Raw genomic sequence first — 18,923 nt, forward strand, 5'->3', positions numbered from 1 at the left:
ACCTCCCCGGGCAGACTATTCCAGTACTTTATCACTCTTTCCATAAAAAAACTTTTTCCTGATATCCAACCTATATTTCCCTTGGCGCAGCTCAACACTGTCCTGTCATTTTGTCAGTTGCTGCCTGGAGAAAGACACCAACCCCCACCTGACTACAACCACCTTTCAGGGAGTTGTAGAGAGCGATAAGGTCATCTCTGAGTCTCCTTTTCTCCAGGCTAAACACCGCCAGCTCCCTCAGCCATTCCTCACAGGGCTTGTGTTCCAAGCCCCTCACCGGCCTCGTTGCCTCCTCTGGACACGCTCAAGTGTCTCAACGTCCTTTCCAAACTGAGGGGCCCAGAACTGGACACAGCACTCAAGGTGTGGCTTCACCAGTGCCAGGTACAGAGGAAAGATGACCTCCCTGCTCCTGCTGGCCACACTATTCCTGATACAGGATGCTGCTGGCCTTCTTGGCCACCAGGGCACACTGCTGGCTCATGTTCAGCCAGCTGTCAGTCTGGTCAGGTCCCTTTCTGCCTGGCCATGAAGCGATATGTGGAATAAATAAATAGACTCCATAACCTCGTTATGAAGTGGGTATGTATGTCAGTGCCCAGCACAAGTGAGATAGCTCTCCAAAAACTTGTGCCCCCAGCCTCAGTCTGACCCACACCTTTATTCCCAAAGGTGTTCCATATGCAACACATTACACAACTTTTCCATGCATATTCAATCCCCGTCAGAGCCTGTCCTCGCTTCTCATGCCAAATAGGTCCACATCCTTCTAGGCATGCGTGGTTTGCTGTGGTGGTCCTGTGGGGTGGGGGTTCTCTCAGGTGTCTTTGAGGCTGAAGATCGTGGCCTTCCTCATGAGTGAACTTTTGAACTTTTCCTCTCTGCGTGTGTGCTTTTGGTCCTTTGGTGTTTATCTGAGTAGTCTGTCAGTCTTTATAGGCTTGGAGACAGAGGAGCTTTTTTATCTGGGTTCTTTGCATCCCTTAGTATTGTTCTTTATGCAAGAAATTTGCATTTTCCTATGCCCTTTCTACCAGGCAGAGGTTTCTTAAGTAAAAGGTTAAAATTCAACACATAACTCTTCAAGCTAAAATATAAATGCTAAATTCATTTTGTTAACTTAAGTGAACTCCAAAAATCTCTATTTCAGCCACTGTCCAGCCACACCGCTCCCAGCCTATAACACTGCAGGGGGTTATTGTGGTCAAAATGCAGGACTCAGCACCTGGACTTATGAAACTTCATCCTACTGGACTCTGCCCATCCATCCAACCATTCCAAGTCTCTCTGCAGAGCCCTCCTACCTTCCAACAGATTGACACATGCTCCCAGCTTAGTGTCGTCTGCAAATTTACTAATGAAAGACTCAATCCCCTCATCCATGTCATCAGTAAAAGTATTGAACAGAACAGGGCCCAGCACAGACCCCTGAGGGACACCACTGGTGACTGGCCCCAGCTGGATGCAGCACTGCTCACCACCACTCCCTGGGCCCGGCCATCCAGCCAGATCTGAATCCAGCAAAGAGTGCTCCTGTCCAAGCCGTGGGCTGCCAGATTTTCCAGGAGTGTGCTGTGGGAGACAGTGTCACAGGCCTTGCTGAAGCCCAAATAGACAACATCCACAGCCTTTCCTGCATCCACCAGGTGGGTCACCTGGTCATAAAAGGAGATCAGGTTGGTCAAACATGACCTACCCCTCCTAAACACATGGTGGCTGGGTCTGACACCCTGCCCATCCTGTAAGTGCTGTGTGACTCAGTATAAACTGATCCATAACCTTACTGGGTACTGAGGTCAGGCTAACTGGCCCATAATTACCAGGATCCTCCTTCCTGCCCTTTTTGTGAATGGTGTCACATTGGACAGCTTCCAGTCATCTGGAACCTCACCAGTGAGCCAGGACTGTTGGCAAATGATGGAGAGCAGCTTTGCAAGCTCATCTGCCAGATCCTTCACTACTCTGGGATGGATCCCATCTGGGCCCATCAATTTATGAATATCCAAGTGGCTCAGCAGTCCTCTGACTGCCTCCTCTTGGATAACAGGAGCCATTCTGCTCCCTGACAACATCTACTTGATACTCTCAGTTTTTTATTATGGTTTAGGTACCCATTTTTACAATAATTTATCTTTAATAAAGATGAGAAGAATACTGATTTCAGATTAAAAAAGGCCTGGGTAACACTGGCAGAATATGGTGAGGACAATTAGCAATACTGACCCCTTGTCTCACTATCAAGGCAGACAGAGAATATGAAAAAAAAACATGAATCATTGAGGAGTGAACTGAATTTTACCATTTGGTTCTCTTGTTAATACTTCTACAGGTAGATTGGCAAGAAATCATTGATAGCAGGACTCCCATTCAATGCTGAAAGTAGGGAGACACCCTGCATCAGGGAGAAAATGAAATTAAGTGCTAGCCATAACACTTCTTGTGTCCCCCAGGCTCCGTGCTGTGCCTCTTCAAGGGAAAGGATTAGATGGAGGGGAAGGAAGAGGGATATTTGGGAGGTTCAGGGCAGGAATAATGGTCTTTGCAATCCCAGACCTCAGAGGTGCCTCAGAGGAAGGACTCCAAGTTGTTGTTCCTCAGGAGGGAGGGCATAAACACAACCTGAGAAACACACCCATGCATAGTTACACTCACAACACACAAAAAGAGCTTTCGTTCTTGTGAGAAAGACATGCAGAAGAATTTAAGACAAGTGTGTTTGCGGTGTGCTCACAAAGCATACCAGATATAAATGCTGACTGGTGGTGCTCTCCTTTTCTTGTGTTTTCTGAGTCATTTAAAACTGAACCCTAAAATTAGAAAAGTATTTATAGCTTGAAAAGTCAACCTTGCATCTTATGCCAGGCTGGATTAAATTCAGAGTCTTCTACTTTGCCCTCATGAATTTGCCATTCTGAGTGCTGAGTACTGCTCATTAGCGGCTTCTTATTTCAGATTTTATTTTAGATTTTACCCTATATTGCTGTAATTTGGACACTTTGTGCCAGACTTTTCACACATGTCTTCTTCCATTAAAATCCCCTTCTCTGGCACCAGGCTGAGGCATCCAGACAGATTGCCCATGAGTAAGGACTAGACTGAAGGGTACAGAAACTTTTGAGGATGTTTTTAATTCCAATTATTATCTCCTACCAGAGCCAGTGGAAAGACTCCCATGAACCAGGGGCAACAGACAATTAAAGTTCATCAGTAAAGAAGGCAATTTACAACTGATCTCAAGGGTACTGAGTAACCAAATATATTTGTAGTTATTATTTGTAAGACAACCCTATTTATTACTCAGTTCTGTCTGAATTTCCACTGAAAATCTTTTTTGCAATTAGCCTTTGTTCTTATTGAAACTTGCAAAACAAAAAAAAAAAAAATAAAGCAACCAAGGGGATTGTTGACAGAGCATTCACTTGAACAAGCAGAGCCTTTTGAGCAGTCTTTAAAAATACATATATGCCTCTTGGAACAAGGCAAGTCTTATACATTATTGGGTACCTTTAGAATAGTCAAAAGTATCTATTTAGAAAGAGGAGCTATTATGAGGATTGTGTGGGACACATTTGTCATCAGTTCCTTTTTCTTTATTCAGATGCAGTGTCTATGGGAGCATTTGGGCCTCCAAAGCTTTATCTCCCTAACATGTATCATGTTTCCACACTCACACTTTCAAAGACACCTGCCTTTGCTGGACTTTATAAACAAATAGGTGGAATTTTGCCCCTCTGTAGCTTTGCATGAAATGATTGCATGTTCCAGCTCAAACAGGAATTACACCATCAGAGCATTTGTTGCCATCTCCCAAGCAGCCATAAAAGCCTCATAGCTTTCCTCCACCATCAGACTGTGGTGCAGTTGGTCAGTCAGGCAACCTCTCTCTTTTTCTCTCTCTCACTCAAGACACAAGCTGTGAGTATTAGAACCATAACATAAAAGGTTTCTCCCTGACTTTGGCTTCTGGCGACATGACTGTTGATGAATACAAACTAGAAAATTCACTGCCAATTAACTCACTAGGTAGCTGCTTGTTACATAATTTGCTTTATTTGTGATCAAAATTATTTAAGGGTAAAAATAAGGCTGTTGTTTTTTACAATTTTTTTAAAGCTGGATTGGCAGCAGTGCTGCTGTTCTACTTCTTCATATAAAAAACCAAAGACCCTACTGAAAAAATGTTTCATCCTAGAGGACGTTTTTTGGTAAAATGATCTCACCAGGCAGATTTAGGAGGGGCTGGTCCTGATGAGGGGAAAATACACAAAAACCACTGTTAAAAAGTGAGTTTTGTGCAAACAAATGTACTCAAATAAACCCTTCAGTGTGCTCTCAAGCTGCATAGATAGCAACCACTGATTAGCCCAAGGACACTTGATGCATTTTTAATGGTCCATTAGTAAAGGGCTGGTTAGAGGAAAGACTCATGGGGAAGCATGGCAGAGTCAAAGCGCCGGGACAAGCCACAGGGAAGTATTGAGGCCCAGGAGACCCAAACCAGGCTTTTTTGGAATTTTTCAGAAAGGACAAAGAGTGAGGGTGGGTCAGGTGTACAAACGTCAGGTGTATAAATGTAGGTCCCATGTGAACTGCAGAGACTACTGTCTGCCCCCACTCTTTGTAACAAACATCTTTAAATACACTTTGGTGTATTTAAAGTATTTCCCTCTCAGATGAAAACACCCTAAACAAGTTGACGATTCATTAACAAAATGACAATAAATAAAATAAAATATGTTGTGCACAATTAAACTCCTTGCAATTTTGTTTTTCATTTTGCTTCCTTTCTATATCAAAAACTGTTGCTTTGAATGAAACAAACCATTGTAGTTCCACAGCATTAAAATTAAATACTTTGGCATTTTCATACCAATATTTTGTTTCCATATTCCCCTTTTTTTATGTTGAGGGAATTTACAGGTCTATGTTGCGAGTAGAGCGAGTACAAGCAGAACTGACATATATATATATATATATATATATATATATATATATATACACACACATGAGTTTTCTGAGATACTAGTATGCTATAGCACTGAAGGCTACATAAAATTGTATATGCGTGATGTACAAATAGATTTAGAGGAATTAGACAAAAATTCATTAATCATTCCAGTACAGGACCCTATAAACACCACTTTCAGCAGCAAATTCTTAAATGCAGATTATGTTTTTATAGATGTATTAAATTATTACATTCATTAAGGTATTAAATAGTGCATATTAAATATGCAATTATTGAATTATTTAAATACAAATAGAAAATATTTTAACAGGGTTTCAGTTCTATTAAGTTCTTGATTTTTTCCCCAATCTGATAGGAGCCTACATTAAAAACTCTGACTTTGGCCCATCTGTTGGTAGAGGAAAAAAAAAAATCTTTCCAGAAATGACTTTTACAATTCTGGCATTGACCTGCTATATTACCACATGGTCCAGAAATTTCTTTTGCCCTCCAATAGCTTTTCCATAATCTGCCTTCCACAGTTTTTCTATTGACAAGGGGAGTGAAGTGTTTACAGAAATGGGAAATGTGCAGTGGCAGTGTAGCAGAAAAGGCTCCTGGTAAAGCCACATCGCATTTGTCAGAGCAAAAGGTGAATGTTCCTTGTCTGTATGAGGAAGATGTAAAAGGTGTGCTGGTCTCTCACAGTTTGACCACACTGAGCATGGCACTGTGACCTCCCTGCTGGGCAGGACTGGGCAATGTGCCCTGTGGTCTCTGACCAGCCTGAAATGTGGCAGGTCACGGGGACGTGACTGGACATGCCCACAGTGTTTGCTGCATTGCAGGTTTGCCCTCCCTGCTCTGCCACTTGTGACACCGTGTTTAGGCTGCAAGGAGCAGCAGCGCAGGCCACTAGCACCAGTCTTGGCTCTTTTTTGGCCTCATCCCAGTTCTCCTGGAGCCATCTCACCATGCTTGTCTTACCTGGGGAGACTGGTGGGCATTGCGTGTCCCTCTACCTGTGGCATTCAAGAGACAAGGTCCTGCCCACTAACAGCCCGTTCAGCCTGAGAAACCCTTTAGGCAGACCAGCCAGTGTTCAGGTGACAACAGACAATCTCCAGTGCTCTGTGGGGTTTGCTGTCCTGACCCCCAGCCACCGCAGGAAAACTCTCTGCCGAGCAGGAAAACACAGCAGTACATCTTATCTTCCTTTCTGTTTTGTTTTAAATCACACTGAAAAAGAACCACCTTCTGCTTTCCTTTTCATTTCCTTGCAATTCTAAGTCCTAATCAAAGCACTCGTGAATCCCCCACTGTGCTATCACAGTGTTTATGAGTTGGAAAAATTGTAATAGTCTTTCCTTAGCTGAGAAATAATGAAGGAACATCTCTGATCTTTATTGCTAAAATAAACCCAAGAAAAGAAACTGATGAGTATAAAATCTTGCATGTCATATACTTCCTTACCTTAATGTGGGATTTGCATTTGTGTCACAATTTGACTGCTGTTCAACACGTGTCTGACTTTCCTCCTTTCTGAAGGAAAACTGTGAGAACTGTGCTGTTTGAATAAACTCCAGGTTTTCATTTGCAACTTTTGTGAATTTCTAAAAAAAATTACTGTAATGCACATATTTATGATTCTGCATGTTACCGAATACTTGCAACATTTTTACTTTGCTAAAACAAATTCCACATGGTTTTAAAGCAGTATGACATCAAGATTTTTTATGTCCACAGCACTACTTCATATAAAGGCCAACACCCAAGACTGGATGAATGGAATACATTAAATGAAAACATGACTAAGCTGACATCTATAATTTGCTGGGAGTTTATACGACAAGGATATAACACCTTGAAAGAGCATGCTTTCTGAAATGGAGCATGTACCCAGTTTCATTCTTCAAAAATATTCTTAGTGAGGCAAAATCCAGTTCCCCTGGAAATCAGGATTTTTATTGAAGTGGCAGCATTATCATTCTGATGAAGGTTGCTATGCAAGCATAAATACCTGGATTTAGTTCCCCCTCTTCAGAAAGCTATAAAAGATCCTTCTAAATTACAATTTATTTACTTGGTTTCAAGGTTCTTTGTCAAAAGCATGAACAGCAGAGGACTATTTAATAGCATTCTCAGTAAGGCAAGCAAAGCTTTTGAGAAGTACTGTGCAGACATCTCAAGAAAAGGGAAATGTCAGAATCTGCATATTTCTACATCTTTGAAGGTCTCGGGTTTTCAAGCACCTAATGCTACAGTATAGCTGTGCCTAAAAGCCCTGCTGAGAGGAATTAAAGCTCTGCTTTACAAGTTACTGAGAACAGATGCAATAAGAAAGAGAATTTCTGTCCCAGGGAACTTTAGACCTCATATGTGATGAGACACAATGGACAAACACACTAAATATCTAGGGAATTTGGCTAATGTAAAATGATCATTTAATATGAGCATCATTTGCAGTTGAAAGATAGTTTAATATCTCACTTGTAAACTGAGGGGAATACTAAAGCTGAGCATAATATTTCCATGTGACTACTGGGACACCTAAAGCATCTTAAAAGCAGTATGTTATCTGTCTTCCCTCACACACTCCTGAACCTCCACACAGTATTCGTATGACACCACTCAAAACTTTTTCCCCGCCACTACCTGCTGATATAAGCAGCTGCTGTTTTGGAAGCTGCAACTTTGGCAAGGCTCTACAGTACTCTGCAAACAAACTCTTCCGAATGTTCAGAAAAGTAATGGAAATATCTTTATTATGAAATGGAGAGGAGGAAAGGGGGAGGAGGAGAGCTGGTAGATTAGAAAGTTTCTCTGCACCAGGGTTTTTGACAACAAATTCCCACTGGTACCTGTTTATAAACAAATGGTAACAGTGAGATGACAGAATCTGGGGAAATCAAGACTCAGCTCTTCATGTGATCAGAAGTGATGCTTCTCAAGTCACTGTAGTCTTGCATAACTACATGTGGGAAAACATGAGCTCTACCTGTGTAAGGGGTAAGAGGAAGGAAAAAGGGAAGATAAACGTCTTAATCCCATCTTTCACTTGAAAGGGTAATTAAGTGTTAGGCTTGGCTTTTTTTTTTTTTTCCCAGGGCACAGCTAGGAAATTCCTGGCCAGAAAAAATGCTGGTTTGAGGAAGAGGAACAGTGCAACCTAAAGCATGATCCCTGCTACCTCTTAGGCTCAGGTGGAGAAATCCCACCCAAATTGCTTCTTCACCATGAGAAAACAAACACTATTATTATCATCCATGAAAAAAATCCATGTTATTGTGTTGAAAGTATAGTAGATATCCATGCTGTCTAGTCATGACTCGCTTGGCAGCAGCCAGAGCCATCACACTGTCCCTAGCCTGACACCAGGCAGGGACTACAGAGTGATGTTAAGTCACAGTCTGGCCATGCTTCCACGTCATATCAGCCTGCTTGTTCATCCTGTTCACTGGACTCCTAGTAGTAACACAGAAGTGCTGTTCACAGGAAAAGCAGCTCAATACAGAACCGAGAAAATTATGTGTCCAATTTTTCCTCATTTGTACCTGTGCTGCTGCTTTACCACTCTGTAAACAAGAAGGTTAAAGAAGCTTAAAAGCACCTTGGCACAGCACATAGAAGGACAAGGAAAGTGGAAGAACAAGGACAGCAACCTCACTGCAAGGTGGAAGAGCTTAACAAGGGGCATCATATATCATCCACTACATGAGCTATGGAGTTGCACCACTCTAACACACCAGCCTGGCTGAGCAGCACAAGTTCTGCTATAAACAAGATCTTAGTTCTGTTCTGGACAAATTCTTTCTGACAGTTTCAAATGGAGGGGCTTGACTAAGTTAATGCAGGGATAAATTTAATTGTTTGGTTGTAGAGAAGTTGTCAACAGTCTTCCCATTAAATACTGTCATTAATTTTTTTTTGTCTTTTCTCTGTCACCTGGCTTCAGGATGAAAAGCTCAAGAGTGAGGGGGCCATCATGCATCTCCTCTGGCTAAGTGGGGTTCCTTGTCATGGCCTGAGGCTGGAGAGGGTGGGACATGTCCTGGGGGTGATAAATAGGATTGTGGACAGTGATTTCAGTTGGAAATGTCACTCAATTTGATGTCTGAAAAATACATAGAAGAAATATGATCCTGTCCTTTGAATGCTTATGTCCCTATCTGAAACTTCTTTTTCTACCTTCCTTCCTCAGAGGAAAACAAAACCCACTTCCATCTTTATGGCCATTTTAGATTTTGACCTACCTGAATTGTGGTAGATTTGCTGTGGGGCACTTAAGGATGATTTCAGATACTACAGAAAACTGAAAATTTTCTCTAACAGGCAGAACCAGGGTAGCAGCTGACAGTGGCAGTGGTGACAGCACAGGAGCGCAAGTTTGAGAACCTCTGCAGAAGCCAAAGAGGACAGTACCAGGCTCAAGGGGAAGGATGCACCTAGCAGTTCATGGTTTTTCCTGTTATTTCCCTATGGCCATCGCATGGCCCAAATTACTGCTATGTACATGAATACTTTACAGCCTCCATGGCCCAACCGGGAGGTAGGGAAGCATTGTCTGCCAAGTTTTAATGTGAATTCCAAAGCTTTGTCTAAGATAATTTGGGAAGGCTGTATCAGAGAAGGAGAACAAACCTGCAGCTCCTTCCCATACCTGAGCCATGAGCCTTGGTAGTCAGCATTTTATACTTCAATTTCTAAAATACTTCCACTCTGTAGTGTTTCACCCTAATGCTTTTTTAATGCTGTCCTACTTATCTGTCTTTTAGTTTGTCTAATTTCAGGGGGAAATATAGACAACTGATGTCAAGGAAACCTATAAATCACTTTATATAATTTGTAACACTACTGAAAAATCTGTTTGAGATTTATGTCACTGCAAATGAAATGTGCCATTTGCAAGCTGCCTTTTATAATTTATTAAGCAAGCTGAAATGTTTGCTAAAACAAGCTTTGTTAGCCTGTCATCTACTGGAGTAGAAGAAATATTTTGCTGACAGATCATAGAAACTGGATTTTTATTGTCCCCCATTGACTTCAAAGGGTTTTATTTTTCTCTGACAGGGTTGACACAGGATGCTACTTCAGAAGCATTGCATGTGTTCTAGGGGACCATCTCTGTTTTTAATTCATACAACAACCCATCCTGCATTTTCCTTGAGTTAGCTGAATACTCTATGTTCCAACACCTTAATCTGGAAAAAATAGGTATCTAGAAACACAGGTTAAATGTTTAAGGCTGATGTAATGCACACTTGGAAAGTTTTAAATCGATAATTTATGCCACATAACCTGCTTTGGGCCCTCATTCAATTGCAGGTAGCTGCTGAGCAACCCCAGCAGGCAAACCTGGCGACTGAGCTGTGTGTGCCAGTCTGAGAAGGGCAAATCCCAGATCCAGATCCCAGTGAAGTGATGACAGGATTTCCCTGGGCTTCACCAAAGCTTGACAGAGGACCCAAAGGAACAGACATCTGATCAATCTCTTCACTTCAAGACTTTCTTTCTCGAGCCCAAACACTGGGGAGGTCCCTAGAGCAAGGACTATCCTAGGGGCTGTGCTGTTGTTTTGGAATACAACATTAGAAAAGCCTCCTGTGTAGGACAACTTGAACATCCTGCATACAGTTACCAGTGCAAGGCCCAGAGCAGGAATGTTCATAAATAAATGTGTTTCACAGCTTGCAGTGCTGCAGCTTCTGCTTGCACACTGGCTGGAAATGTGCTCAAGCCAACATCTTCTCCAGTGTTAATTCCACACACTGAGAGAAAAATTACAGCACTCTGTTATTTTCATTTTGTTAAAGAGTGCTCATTTTGAAGAGAAGAAAGAGGTGCCCCAAACTGCCTCTGAAAGAGGTGAGAACACTATCAATGTGCTCAATAAAACTCTTTGCAGGCTGGAGTTTGGACCACTGCCACAGTTCGTGGGATGGCACATCTCTCAGAAAGCTATGGAAAATTAAATAGTGACATTGCTTTCCAGGTGGCAAATATCCTGATCCTACTCACATGTTATGGTGACTGAGAGAGGGAAAAAAAACAAATAAATAAATAATTTCTTTTAAAGTTCCATGGCAAAAAATGGGTCACTGCATTTTCCCAGAATTCTCAAGGGATTTTTGTACTTTCTCTGAAAATAGTAATGATAAATTATAATTACTGCATCTATTATTTTCTTGATTGTTATAATTTCTCTTGTCCTCTTCTAAAGACAGGAAGTTCCAAGTCTTCACCAAAGGATTGCTACTATTTGCAATATGTATACTCAGCTCTTGGCTGATTCCCATGCTCACAGGGGTGAGCAGCTCAGAGCTGGGGGAGGTTGAATACAGTGGAAGTTGTGGTTGCTGGCCACTGAGGCTCTGCAGAGGAAAGCTGTGATGACAGCAGTGAGAGTGGGAGCACGGAAAAGTGAAAGAAATGGGATAATGCCAGCATGGAAGCTGCGGAAAAGCAAGAGACTGCATTGCAGTGGCTCACGCATGACAGGGCCACCCTTCATGGGCTGGTCTGGAATCTCCCCACTTGCTCACTGGGTGAGAGAGGAGAATGCTCAGGGGTGCAAGATCCGAATGCAGGGGAGCCTGGGAAGGGAGGCATGGAAAGGTGTCCCTGCTCTGCAGAGCCCTCCCCAGGTGTGCTTGCCCAGTTGTGCCCCACATCTGGGGCAGAGCTTCTTGCAAACACTGAAGCACAGGAAATTTTCTCTGACATGTAGCAATGCTGTGGGGAATCATGGAAGTCCTCCGGCCTTGATTTTGTGAATCTTTTCCCACAGAAAATGCTGAGTGAAAAAAAAAAAAAGATAGGAAAATCCCCAAGGAAATCTCAAAGGGAATCTGAAAGAGTTGCTCGAGTGCAGGGGTGACAGACTTGTTATCTGTCAAGAGTTATCCATCTTATTAAAGCAAACACCGAAATCTACTGTAAAATGGAGCTGTTGAGGAGGAAAAAGAATAAAGAAATGAGAAAAAAAAAATAAAACAAAAAACCTTGACCTAAATTATAAATAGCAACATGAATCACAATTTGTGAATGCATTTTCCGTTCGAAGATACTCAAGAGGTGCTGCCCAGCACTGTATATCATGGAAACACATATTTCTTAAAATCTGCTAAAGTGGCATTTCAGTCATATGACAGATTGCAAAAAGACAATCTAAGAAAACAGTAGAACAATTGCTGCCCTGCAAAAAAGCTTAAGGACAAGAAAGCAGTAACCGCTGCTGCTGGGCTTGTGCTTTTGTTTTTCCTGTGGATGGAAAAAAACCTACATTCCTTCTTATAGCAACTTCACCTCAGTTGCAGGTGTCAAAATGAGTGTCAAGTTGAAGCAGTGAGCTGGAGTAATTGGTGCTCCTCTTTCCAAGGGACAGGCAAACAGCATCTCTGGCTTCTGTCAGACCAACCTAGAAACACTTTTACTCAGAGTGTGTGAGGCTGCAAATGATTGAGTTGCCACTGGCTGTGACCTTTCTTCAAGGCTGTTCATTCCTTTTGTACAAAAAAACCCCAGAGCTTAATGGAAAATACAGAAAACTCTCAGCCGCATTTTTTATAGTGGGAGGATAAGGAGTTTTTGTAAATATTTCTTTCAGGATTGACATTTTTTTTGAACTTTCACTATTGTCTTTGCTTTGATCTTAACACAGGGGTTGATTGGGGAAATGGGGGCAGGGGAATGGGGAAAATGACAAGTTAGTTTTGCCCAGTGTTCAAGACAATTGGGCCCCTCTGCAGTATCTCATCTCACTCCTCTCTTTTGGCTTGTTTCTCCAAACCTCAAACCGGTCAAAAGCAGCTATTAAAATATGTAAAACTGACTCTAAATATTTGAGAATGCATTTTTATTAAGAAAAAAGGGGAAGATAAAATGAAATTACTATGGTGGCTGTTCTCTTCCATCTGTAGTGTGGGAGTTTTACTTATCCTAGTGAATAAAGAGAGTTTAACATTCTCCACTTGAAGAATGGAGATAGACAGCTGTGTACCATAACATAATAAAATAATCTGATTTGAGGTTGCTTCTTCAGCTAAGTACAGCACATACAGTGCTTCTGACATATAAAATTTGAGGTCCACAGGACTCCAGACAACATCTGGGTGCTGTTCAGGTTTCTCTTAGTTGCTCCTTTAATTCTAGAGGTGGGAGGCTCAGAAAGGCTTTGCAGTGCACTGTCAAAACACAGCTTGACCTGCAACATGTGAGCCCTCAGCACCCTCTTGCCTGCACCTACAGCCAGGCTCCTCTGAGGGACAAGCAGGGCATGGGCCAACAGCCAGGAGGTAGCAGGAGAGGTGAAATCCATCCTGTCCTGTACTTGGGAAGGCCATGATATTTCCAAGGCATCACAAGTTTCAATCTGAGATCACAGGTATGAAAGAAACGATACTCTGTTTCCTGCTTCTCCTAGAATTTCTCTGGAAAAATCTGATTCACCAGGCAAGCTCTCATAAGGAAAACAGGCACAAAGCCATCAAAGAAGAGGAGGTGACATGGCTGATGTGCGACCTGCACTTCCAAAGCGTGGGCGCATGCAGGCTGAGGGACCCATTACCAGTGTGGGCTTGGTCCTCTGCAATTCCAGCACCAGTCTGTGCTGTGGCTTAGTTAGACCAGCAATGCACCCACACTTCCTTTCCAACCTCACAGGGCTTCCCCTGTCCCTTCTAAAGCTACTAAGTACCCAAACATTCCCAGTCCACACTCAGGATGTAGTCTTCCAGCAGCACCTTCATCACATGTTGCACTCCTGCAGCATGGAGGCTGGGAGATGCTCGTGAGGCTGAGAGAAGCTCATGATGCTGTTCTTCCTCCAGGCCCTGGTGCTCAGCCAGCCTCTCCCACGCCAGATCCCAGACAGGATTCACTCCCAAAAGAGAAAAGCAATTTCAATTTTCGCAGGATAGTTCTGCAATTAGGGAGGAGAGGAGTCACTGGGGGCACAAATAGAATAGGTGGGAAGGGAGAAGCAGAAGATAGTGGTACTGCTGAACTCTTTTTATCATGTAGTTTAACATGGTTTCACCTACAGAGCAATGCTAGTTCTGCAGTGATAGAGAGGATACATTCTCTGACTTTCCTCTTTCTATCCGTAGTCAGAGCACTGCTGCTGCTTAAGACGCTCAGTGCCTGCTGAAGGCAGATGACAATCTGCTCTGCTATCATGCATGGAGTCAATCTACACTCCTCTAATCATTTTATCTAACCTTTTAAAGAAAGGCAGCAAAAGAAAATGGGAATTGCCCCTGTAAGGGCCATTAAAGGCTGGTTCAGCAGGAGCTTGATAATATGAACACATAACAGAAAAGATAATGATGTGATAAGCTACAGCCAGGACTCCTTTCTTCTAAATTACATCTTAGCAGAAACAGAATCAAGGAAGGAAAGAACCTATGAGGATTTTTCTTAGGGAATTTAACCGCACAACCCTTCGGAGAACATTACAGTTTTCCATTCCCACATTAATCTCATCCTCACCTCTTAAGGCCTTTCATCATTTGCCAAACACCTCCATAAATTCATTCAAAAGTATCACACATAGATACTGCTTTTGCAGCACTCACAGGAAAATTGACATTATAATAGGAAAATCCAACAATTTTTTTCTTCCTCAAGTATATGATTTTTCTCTTTCTGCACACTGTCATTTATAGGTTGAAAGTTCCCCAGGGCAGGGACTGGCTCATTCAGGACTTTGTTTTGTGCTCTTGACTTTGACATATTTACTAAATAATTGCGTGCCTTGGGTTATAGCTGCAGTGGGAATTGCCACTGAATTTCTCAATGCCTCTCAAATCATACAGAGAATGCTATCTGTTCTGTGTTATTTCTCACAGAACATGCTAAGTTTATTTTATACAACTTTCAGTAGAACTTCACTAATTTTAAATATATCTGCTGTTGATGTCATGACAGATGTAGTCTTCAAATCAGCGTGGAAGAGGCCACCCTAGCACAAATGTTAAACAGGACTGTCAGACTGCTTTCTGTCTGCTCTTTTTTCACTGTTTGTAGCCACCTGTCATCTGTTTATAATGATGTGAGACATAACTCATAGACACTTGCTTGTCCTCTCCTTGCTTGTTTTGCAGTATTTAACATGCCCTACAGCTCACTAGATATTATATCCCATCAACAGGACCATAAAAATATGAAGCATATGAAAGTTGTTTTGTACATGTGAGGAAGGACTTGCACCTGGGACACAGTAACTATGACAATGGCTCTTCTAGATGTGCAGTCTGATATCACTGTAGGCTGAGCTGAGCTAAATCAATAATGGAATCCTACCTTAAATCTGGAATATCAAAGTTTCAATTTCTTTTTAGAATAACATGATCAGAGCCTTACACAACATGTAAATTGTATACCTAGGAACTATTTAATAATAGTTTAATAATAGTGAGTTTTTTCCTTTGCCTGCATAGCCTCCCTCAGTCTTTCCTCCGTCATGCAGCATTTTGAAGTTTTTTGATTCAAAGGTACCTGGGTTGCTTAAGAATTTCCCATGTAGCAGTGATGTGGGGGCAATTAGATGCAGGTACTTTTCAGCTTTTTAATTAAAAATTAAACTGTAAAGCAGCTTGGGCCTGTTCAAAGCTGAAGCAGGGTTGGGACAGAACTACAGATCCTCTGCCTTTGATGGCTGACAGGAGCTGACTGCACTCCTCTCACCAGGACACAGGATTCCCTCACATTTCAGGAAAAAATATTAGAAGTTGCCCACTTTGAAACAATTCACTCCTATTGAATATGACATCAGATGCACACACCAAGTCCTAGAGCGGTCTCTGTGTGAAACACAAACAAGGTGAAGGACCAGACCTGAACAGCAACACAGCTCACAAGAGCTTATACACAACAGATATATAGGGGAGGGAGAGGAGGAAAAAAAAAATAATTAAAAAAAAACCACGACCAAACTCACCCCCTCTAACAAAGATCTTTCTTTTAATTGAAATAATTATAAGAATGATTACATTATAAGAATGATTATATCAATGTAAGAGATTCTTCCTTTCAAGAAAGGGAATGAAATCTTGAAATTGGAGGTCAGAGTTGAACAAACACTCCAGAAAGGAGATATGGTCCATCAAAAACGAAATTGCAATGTCCTGAAAATTAGAAATGGAGTGACTACAACCAATTGTACTGAGATGAAATACGGTGCAGGGAAAAGGACCAAAACTTGCCCAAATTATCCCCTTTGAAATGCCTAAAATCAGGAATGAAAGGGAAACAAAAACACAGAAGAGAAAAAGAAGGATTGAAATTTCAAAAGGAAAAAACTGCAAATCCTGCTAAGTGGGGAAAACAAGAAAATCCAATGGGATGACCTGAAGTGCAGGAATATGGCCTGAAGCATGCCCAATTGATCCTCACAGAAATAGCAGGATTTAATTCCTTTTCCTGAAAGGAAAAATCTTCCTTGTTTTGTATTTCAAATTGCAGGCAGCCAGTATGGAAGAGACATAATAGCACCAGACTTCCTCCATCCCACCTGACTCTCACAGAGTATTGATTAAGTAGGACTTGAAAGTCTATCAAAATGTGACTGGCTGAGTCAAGAGATTACTAAACCTAAAAAAAAAAAAAAAAAAAAAAATTAGGTCAGGAAAAATTTGAATTCCCTTTTTAGCCACCAGAGGGATATTTCTTCAAAAAATATAATCTGGTCTTCAACTGTTTCTGAGTATAATGGTATATTCTGAACACTCAGATCTTCCTTGGATCTACCAATATTTTTATCTAAGATTTATCAACATATAGGTGACATTACACTGTTGCCCTTGATATTTGAAATATGTATTATTTATCTTCCTCAAAAGCCTGCTGGAAGACCCAAGTGAACTATGGGATTTGCAAAGTCTTCCAAACAAATACAAAGATTTTTAGTCATTCAGAATTGTCTCCGATTTTTTTTTATAAAAGCCAATCACTTGATTTATGCAACAGCTACCAGATTTGACGACCGACTTTTGTCTTGATTACAAAAAAAGCAGTAGATAAAAACCACGTATTTGGTTTTTAGCATTAAGGCTTTTTAGGAAATAAATGCATACCTGTGGCTTGGCAGGCTGTCCCTGAAATCATGCAGCCTTTTCTAAAGGTGAACCAAACAAGGGTAACGTCTCTGCAGCTCTAAAAGACGGTGAATATTTTTTGCCTTCCCTGGGCTTTTGTTCCTTCAGCAAATACAAGCACAGTAGGGACTCTTTCTGGTTCAGGATCCAGAAATCCAACATGGAGAGGTTCCCATCCAACCCCACTATTTATTCACTTGTGCACCTGCTGTTAGCCATAATCAGAGAGATACCACTATGCTTCTCCATTCATTCTTATAATCATTATAAGGTTTATCATTATAATCATAGTATCATTCTTAATCATGATTTCTTTATTGATTATAAAAGTCAAACCCTGAACCTCAGACTTATATGACTCCTCACTGCTCTCAACCACTCTGAGTTCAGCAGACAGACAAATTTTGCCTGACGTATTTTGAATTTTAAAACCCAGCCATATGACAGCCATAATCATTAACAAACATATGTCTGAAACTACACTAGAATTTTTTCTTGCTGTGCTAGGACTTTAGAAATTGGTTAGCTGGACTTTAAAGGGCAAGATGCTTAACTCAAATAACAAGTGTCAATAAGAATTGATTTTTAGACCAGTACTGCTGCTGAAAATGCAAATGTAGATTATTGCAGAAGAGATACCTTATTCCAACTAGTGAGGGTTAACACCTTCAGAAACTTGGTGAGTTTTGCAGAGAAAAAGTGTGCATGTTGGGAAGAACAGATGGTCTTCCTTTGCATTTTGCAACAGATAGAACATGTAAATCCCTAATCCAACTAGGTGAGCAAGGGTCCCAATTCACAGCACTGGGATGCATAGCCTTTAAGCTTTGGGACAAAAGTTAAAATCGAGTCCAGTACTGATGAAACCCAGGTTTTTCATTGATTTGCCAGTGCCAGTCCAGTTGAAGCAAATCCCACCCCTCTAGTGCCAGACCAGTGTTCCAAATTTAGCTTAACATGTGGCAAAGACAAAGAGCACAATGAGGGAACTTTTAGAGAATTCCAACAGCTTTCAGGATTTGCTGCTGATGACAGTTACCCAACTTCCTCAGTACACCCTCTGAAATCCCTGTGACTGAAAACAGGTGCTAGTTTAAATATTAAAAGGGATACTCTGGGTGCCACATAAAGCACAAAAACTATTCCAATATGAAATAAGATAATTCCAGAAGATGCCCAGAAGAACAGTTAGAATGCAGAATAGCAACGAAACACTATTTCTACAGGCTTTTCTATTCATGTGCTGCAAAAAGCACTGAAGGAAGAGAAGTCTCACTGCCAACAAAAGTCTGCAAATCCAGAACCAAAATTTTGCTTCTTGGATTTGCCCAGAAAGCCTTTGGGAAGGCCTGCACAGAACAGTTCAGTGAATTTTTGGAGACCAACTATTTGACCAATTATTATTTGTCTGTCTTGTTATCAAAATGGAGCCCAGTAGCACTAGAATGACTTGACTTTGGAATGGAATACAAGATGTTTAAAAACAAACATAGAATCATAGAATTATTAAGGGCTGAAAAGACCTTTAATATCACCAACCTTTGACCAAGCACCTCTGTGTTCACTGCTAAACCACATCCCCAAGTGCCACATCCTTGAGCTTATTAAAACACTTCCAGAGATGGTGACTCCACTTCAGCAGTGTATTTCAGTGCATGAACAACCCTCCAGTGAAAGAATTTTTCCTAATATCAAATCTGAAACTTGAAACCTCTCCTGGCACAACTTGAGACCCTTTCCTCTTGTCTTGTCACTTGTAAATTGGGAGAAGAGACCCACCCCCACCACACTACAGCCTCCTTTCTGGCAGTTGTAGAGAGGCATGAGGTCTCCTCTGAGCCTCCTCTTGTCCAAGTTAACAACCCCAGCTCCCTCAGCTG

This window comes from Anomalospiza imberbis, chromosome 3 (genome assembly GCF_031753505.1).
Source record: "Anomalospiza imberbis isolate Cuckoo-Finch-1a 21T00152 chromosome 3, ASM3175350v1, whole genome shotgun sequence".
In the NCBI taxonomy this organism is placed as follows: domain Eukaryota; kingdom Metazoa; phylum Chordata; class Aves; order Passeriformes; family Viduidae; genus Anomalospiza; species Anomalospiza imberbis.